Genomic DNA, 7,615 nt, shown 5'->3' on the forward strand with positions numbered 1-7,615 from the left:
TGTAACAGATAAATTACTTCGTTGTTATTTGCAAATTGTTAAGTAACATAATATTAAATACTTCGTCAATAAGAAATCAGACGAAGTGATAGAATTAATTTACTTCACCATTGTTCTGTAAAAAAACAAAGTTGTTTTGCGCAATTACTTCACCAAAATACAAATTATTGAAGTCTTTCGAACCACTTACTTCGTCACTAAATGTAAATTGTGAAGTAACATAATATAAAGTATTTCAACAAATAGGATAAATACTGAAGTTATAGATTATATTTACTTCAACAAATAGAATAAATTTGGAAGTTGTTTGCGTCTATTACTTCACCAAAATACATAACTACGAAGTTTTTCAGATGAATTACTTCGTCACTCTATGTAAATTGTGAAGTAAAATATTATAAACTACTTCGCTAAATAATAACTAAGACGAAGTTATATATATTCTATTACTTCACTATTTACAAAAATCGATGAAGTAAAACACATTTCTTACTTCGGCACCGGTCCAATTCTGGACCGGTTTTCCTTCGAAAACCGGCCAAAGACTTCAGTAATTTCAATCATACAACTTCGGTTATCATGCGAAGTAAAAGGTACATCTATTACTTCACGTCCATATTGTAAAAGGCCTAAAACTCCTTCTTGCTTGAAAATTTGCGGAAAATTAAAAATTTTCTTTTTAAAAGAACTTAAATGGCCTCATTCATAAAATCACTGGTGAATCAAGTTCAATATTTCAAAATATTGCAGCGGAAGAAAATAAAGTTTGCCAAAAATCACAATTTAAAAAATATCCAACGACTGATAAAATGTTTGCGGAATAAAATAACAACTGCTGCTCTGAGGTCCTCGGGTGCCACTACTGCCGACCCAAGCTGGCTCACTGGTCCCCGCCCTCGGCCCTGGCCTCATCAGTACCTACAACAATCAAGTCTGGTGAGCCTAAAGACTTAGCATGCATATATCGCAGGTAACGAGAAAAATCTGAATTAAAATATGCATGTGATAACATATCCTGTCCTGAGGCATGCTGAAAATAATCTGTGCTGAGCAATTATAATACGTGCATAACTGAACTGAAAATCATTGTAAAAAAAATGTTTGCTCCTTGGAGCCTGTACTGAAATAACTGATAAAATTTTCTGTTGGGATTATGTTTTACGCCTGTGGCCCCTGCACTAAGCTGAACTGATCGGTAACTGGCTACCGGGGAGGCTGAAACTGAACTGAGCTGGCCGGTCACTGGCGACCGGATGGTACCATACTGAACTGATCGGTCACTGGAGACCATATAAAATAACACTCCCACATAGTGAATGAACCACAAGCCATATCGCATAAATCTAAAAAATAATCATTTTCTGTTTTCATGCACGTAATATAATTAACTGACGTAATGAAAAATCCTGTAATTTTACCAACTGGATTGGATTGGATCGTCCCCAGGCTCGCTGCAACCTAACTGTGCTATGAAAAATATGCAATAGCTTAAACTTGACCAACTATGCAATTTAGTTCAAAAGATGCGACTATGACGCCTAATGACTTCGCATTTAATTATGACTCCGAGCCAACCTGAACCGACACCAAACCGACGTATAGTCATGATTAAAATACGCTGAATAATCATAAAATAATGCTCCTAAAATGATAGGGTCGAAATCTAGGTGGAATGGAGGCCAAAACACGAAACGCTCTTTCGAGAGTCAATTTGGCACATCGCACCGTAAATTCTCGTACGACCTCAAAAATGATCCAAATGACAAACGGTCGAAAACATGACCTTCCCAACTCAATGAGGCACTGTCCAGTCCAAGGCCATGGGCTAAAAGCCAACCAAGAACTTGAACAAGCCACCGAACCGACACAGCAACTTTCAGTAATTTTCCAGCAACTGTACAATCGTGTAACTTGTGTTGTTTTCGAGACTACCGGCCATTGGGGCATGAACCACCGACCAGAAACTCTTACCAACATCCCAAGGAATGATTTGAACCATGGCTAAGGGCCCTAGGCCAGCCACAATCCGCATCACACCATAACTCAACCGAAGGGTCCAACCGAGAGCCAACGTGCATGCGTGTTTAGTGTTTTGCTTAGATCGATGTCTTGCGTCGTTCCAGTGGCCATTTGATTTACCATGGCACGATCTAGACATCTAGGAGAATGATATGAACCATGGCTAAGGGCCATAGGCCAACCAAGATCCATACCAAGCAACAAAAGAAACGAAACCATATGCTGAAAAATGGAAGGGGCCGAATGGGGAAAGGGGTTGTTCTTGTTGATTTGATTAAAACCGATGCACCATGGACCAAGCCACCAAAAGGGCGACTTAGTCACGTCTTAGACATGCTAGGGGAGTGATCCAACCATGGCTAAGAGCCCTTAGGGCAGCCAAGATCAGATCCAACCCCTTGACATAAAAACTGAAATTTTCGAACACAAATGGTGTTGCTGTCATTTCTTGCTTTCCAGCGAGCATGGGCTGAAACCGATGGACAAATGTGGTCCTAATGCATCCTATTACATGTATATAAGTCGCCTTGGGAGCCTGGAGTCGAACCAATCACCTGAAACTCACAAACCAAGAAAAACGTGAAGCTTGCCAAGGAATATCAAAAATTCTGCATGTGTTGTTTTCAAAAGTTTTGACATGGATCTCGATTTTTGCTTGAATAAACATGATCATGTACTGAAAAATAAATGATAATATGACTTGATTGAGGTTTGAAAGAAATCTAGACATGCCTGGTTATCGTTTCGAAAGAAAACGAACGAAACGACGACGACGCGGCACGGAGGAGGTGGAGCGCTTCTCTTGTTCTTTCTAGTTCTCGATTTTTCTCCCTTTCTCCCTAGCTATTATTCATGTTTTTTCTACTGAAAAGGGGTCTGATTTCGGTGGGGAGGGAGTGTGATGGAGTGGTTATGAGGGGTGAGGAGGATGGTGCAAGATATAAGGATCATATCAAGACCAAGTCTTCATGCATTTGAATTTTGAATTTTGAATTGCTATCAAATTCTTGGGTGATTCTAGAGTATAGTGGCCGATTATTAGCTTGTTTTCTAGTCTAGGATATGTCCATTAATTAATTAAATTTTGCTCCCAAAAATCCTAGAATTATCCTACAACTTACATGCAAAGAAATGGTCAAAAGGTTGATGAGTTGGCAATTGAGTTGCCTAGCAACTATGGGGCCGAAATTATGCTAATAAAATGAGTGGGAAGTGTTGGTTATCTAGTCAACTAATAATCCTTGAAAGCCTTACTAATCCTTTAAATAATTTAGTGAGCTAACCCCTTAATTAAATAACTTAAATGAGTTCATTTCTTAATCACCTCAAATAATTAAATTAAATCCTCAAACCTCCCTTTTTAACTTAAATGAACTTACTTCTTAGCTAAATTAACTTCTGGAAGTATTTCTCCAATCTTAAATTCTATCTCAAAACTCCAACTCCGGTCCGGCCTCACTGAAATAACTGAAATGCTAAAAAAATCAAACTACTGAACTGAAATAATAAATAATTAACTTCAAACAAATGCATTTAAAATAATTATGCAATGTAATCAATTAAATTTAAAAATCTAGAATTATGCATGGCTTATACGTAAACTGATTTACGGGTTCTACACATATACTTCGGCAATTAACTACCTTATTACTTCATTGAATACGCGAAGTAAAAAGCGATTTTTCTTCTAGTGAAATTTTATAGATGCTGAGTTCATAACAGGTCCTCACAAGGGTACCAGATTCTTTCTACATAGAATGCCCTTGAAAAGTGAAGATAATTCTGGATTACCATTTGAGTTGACACGTCGACGGTTTCCCATAAGGCTTAGTTTTGCTCTGACAATAAACAAAGCACAAGGTCAAACAATCCCAAATATAGGCATATTTTTGCGTAACCATGTGTTCAGCCTTGGTCTGCTATATGTGGCACTTTCAAGAGGAATCTCACAAAATTCTACAAAAATTCTGGTAAAAGATGGGAATTTAGAGCGTCAAGCTGGAGTATTCACAAGAAACGTGGTTTTCAAAGACGTATTGCTACCTAATAGAGAATAATTAATTGTGAGTAAGTCAACTCTCTTTATTCTATTTTTTTAAAAAAAACATTATGTACAAATAATTACAATAATCGTTAATTACATGTTACATGTGGGGACCCGGACGCTAATAATGTTTTTAATCCTCATTAGGACAATTTAATCAATGATAATAAACTGGGTCTAAATTTTTTTTTTAAATACAAAGCGGAAACGTTATGTAAATCAATCTGAATTACATATTAAATACAAACATACAAATCCTGTATTGTCTACAATAATTCACTAGATTCAACTACATATCAGTACTGACTCCTAATTTACTTCTGAGCCCGGATCTCCACGCTATCTAGTCCAGCCTCGTTCTCTTCTTTACCCTGATCCTGTCCCACCTGTTGTCATACACACATACAAACAAGACAACAGCCGGATAACTCCGGTGATAATTATATTCCCATTATAAATCATGTATACATGCCTTTCATATAAGCAATATAAAAGCATGTATTAAACATTCATAACATGTATCAAAATCAGAACATGAATCAAATATTTATCACATGTATTATAATCCTAAACATGAATCAATATCAAGAATAAATTATATTCTAAACATATATCATCATCAGGAACATAATTCCATATCAAGCAATGAATCACTCTCCGTGATTCTTAGACTCAGACTCGACTCAGTCCTAATCTAGGGATCCCGATCGGAATAAGAACATACACCCACCTACACTCCCGATCGGGGTGGTGGCATGTTCTTATTCACGGACTTTGGCTCTTTCCATATCGAACACCAGTAATAGAAGAAACTCCAATTCTATCCACTCCGATATAGCCAAACGTCCGGTGTCTTGACCTAACCGTCACAGACTTTGGCATTTTCACCAATATCCTATCCTGTGACAATGTGCAATGTGCCGGTGACGATTCCATCACTATCCGGCACTACTGTCACAAGATTACTCATTCACAGTTAGGCGTATCCGCTTAATGACTCAGTACATAAATCAATAAATCAAAGGTATCAACCTCATACAATTGCAAACATCGATGCAATAAAGTAAAGTATGTGATTTTGGGAAACTCAAGTCAATCGGACTCGAGTTGTGCAATCCCACATCAACATAAATTTATACCTTTGTCTTCGCGGTCTGACGAAGTCGAAGTCTCGAAGTCAAATCTGTCCATATCAATCTGAAATACAATATCGCATAGGCACAATCTCAATATGCAACTCAATTCAAAATCTATTCTGATCAATACTCAAATCAAACATAATCTGATCAATATCAAATCAAGATACATTCTAATCCATATCGACGATATCACGATATAATTGAAATCACTATTGAATCTGATCAATATCAATTTACTGATGTTTCGACGGTATAACAATACAGTCTCGATATCCCCGTCAATCTCAACATCACAGATATAATACCAGAACTCATCATCCGTATCAGTACAACTCAAAATCTGAATAACAATACAACTCTGATATCGAATCTCAATCAAATCAACTCCGAAAATCATAACAAATACATACACAGTCTGTTCTTCAATCTGACTTCAATTATACAATGTCTATTATATCAGAAACACCATATATGATTCCTATTCAATTCTGACAATACCATAATTTCAAATCATATCTAAACGTAACAAAACTTACGTCCAGTTATAGCCTGCGTTGATAGGAACTCAGTATTGAAGTCGGATTCAAAATCTGACGGACGGATTTCTCGTAAATCTCAATTTCCCACGCCGAAGCAACTTGAAGCATTTTTCCTCGTAAGATCTCGGCTGCTGAATGAAGATTTGCATGTATATATATATATATACATCTCGTGCATGTAAGGCAAGAGGCTAATCCTTCAACCTGCACGACTCGCGCATATGCGCGACATCACTCGGCGCATATGCGCGAGACAATATGTCTCGGCGCGTTTGACTCACGGCAGCTCGCGCATATGCGCGCCCCATCGTCGCGCATATGCGCGAGACCTACTCTCTCGTGCAATGCAACTCGCGCATATGCGCGCCTCCATCCGGCGCATATGCGCCAACTTCACTGGACATTTCGTGCATGTGCGCGGCTCACGTCGCTCATGTGCTCGCAACTCTCTGGCTACCTCGCGCATGTGCGCGGCTCACGTCGCGCATGTGCGCGCAATGTTCTGTTCCAGCCCCTTGGCTACTGGACACCTCGCGCATATGCGCGCCCTCAAGCCACGCATATGCGCGGGCGGGGTCTTCTGCCAAACCCGCGCATGTGTGCGCACCAGATCGCGCATGTGCGCGGATGGCATCTCCCTCGCACATATTTCGCGTCTTTTCTCGTCTTTCCCGGTCTGATTCATTCCGTCTATAATCACATCAATTAATCACTAAATCATTTCAAATTAATCTCAGATTACAGTAAATAAAATCTCGGGCATTACGTTACATGTTTCAACATTAGAATTTGGGGGATGCTAATAAATTCAATTATCTATGTTCAACCACATTCATCTATATGTGACACCATTTATTATGTACATGTTTTTATCTATGCCCATGATTATCTATTTCTTATCATCTATCTTATCACGCAACACGAATAACCATTTTTGGCATTGCTACTATACTTTTTATATTTATTGAATCAAATTTAAACAGTACTTGGGTAGTGCCTAATGGATAAACATATTATTTATGATTATTTGATTGTTGGCTTAAGTTGAATTTCTTTGCTGATTATGAATTGCCTTTTTGTTTTTTTTTCCTCAAAAGCTGAAGGATACTGGTTGCAAGTAAAGTATTTGTATAAATGACATACTCAATTCAATGGATCAGATCTACTCGCCCCCATCTTCATCTTGTTTGTTTTTAACGGTGAATTAGTTTATGACCTATCATTTATTATGTTGCATTATATTTATGGTCTTATGTTGCATTATATTAATGGTCATATCATATTCGTCTGTTCGTTTTGATCTTGCAGGTGAGATAATATATTTATTACGAGCTTCAAGATCTTATGATCTAAAATCTCACATATTCTCAACAGATTTAATAAATCATTATATTAGGGCTTCTTAGACATAGTTTTATTATAATCATTACAGACAAAATTTACATTTTGGTTGATAAATATTAAACTCAAATGTTTCAAGATCTAGCAGAGTCCTGATGTCAAAATCTGAACTTTTATATGCCAGATGAGCATATTTACTTATCTGACATATTTGAATATTGCTGCATATATATTTAAATATGAAGATTCATCCATAAAGAATGCATATGATGGAGGCATTAATCCAACAAATAATGTCCATCAATAGCCAAAGCCACAGGTTTTTAACATTCTTTGTATTACAGTAATAAACTCTACCTTAGCATGTATTTACAAATTTATTATTTTCATTGTTCTATCTACTTAATTTGTTTATTTCTATTTAAACTTAAGCAAAACATATTATGTGTATTCGGACCATGATTTAATTGTAACAAAGTTAATTTTATAATTGTTTGTCAAAACTTTACATTCTGCCATTATTGCTACAATTT

At 37.1% G+C, this 7,615-nt stretch overlaps 1 long non-coding RNA gene across 2 annotated transcripts; it reads left to right on the top strand.

Annotated features, from left to right (window-relative positions):
* Positions 1-3,717: 3,717 nt before the first annotated feature.
* LOC142533219 (uncharacterized) lies at positions 3,718-7,283 on the top strand. 2 transcript variants are annotated; one of them, XR_012816698.1, is made up of 3 exons: positions 3,718-4,082; positions 6,839-6,926; positions 7,050-7,283. It is a non-coding gene; the product is annotated as an uncharacterized LOC142533219 (long non-coding RNA). The 2 variants fall into 2 exon arrangements; XR_012816697.1 differs by having other exon boundaries at positions 6,839-7,283.
* Positions 7,284-7,615: the final 332 nt, after the last annotated feature.

This window comes from Primulina tabacum, chromosome 18 (genome assembly GCF_025594145.1).
Source record: "Primulina tabacum isolate GXHZ01 chromosome 18, ASM2559414v2, whole genome shotgun sequence".
NCBI classification, from domain to species: domain Eukaryota; kingdom Viridiplantae; phylum Streptophyta; class Magnoliopsida; order Lamiales; family Gesneriaceae; genus Primulina; species Primulina tabacum.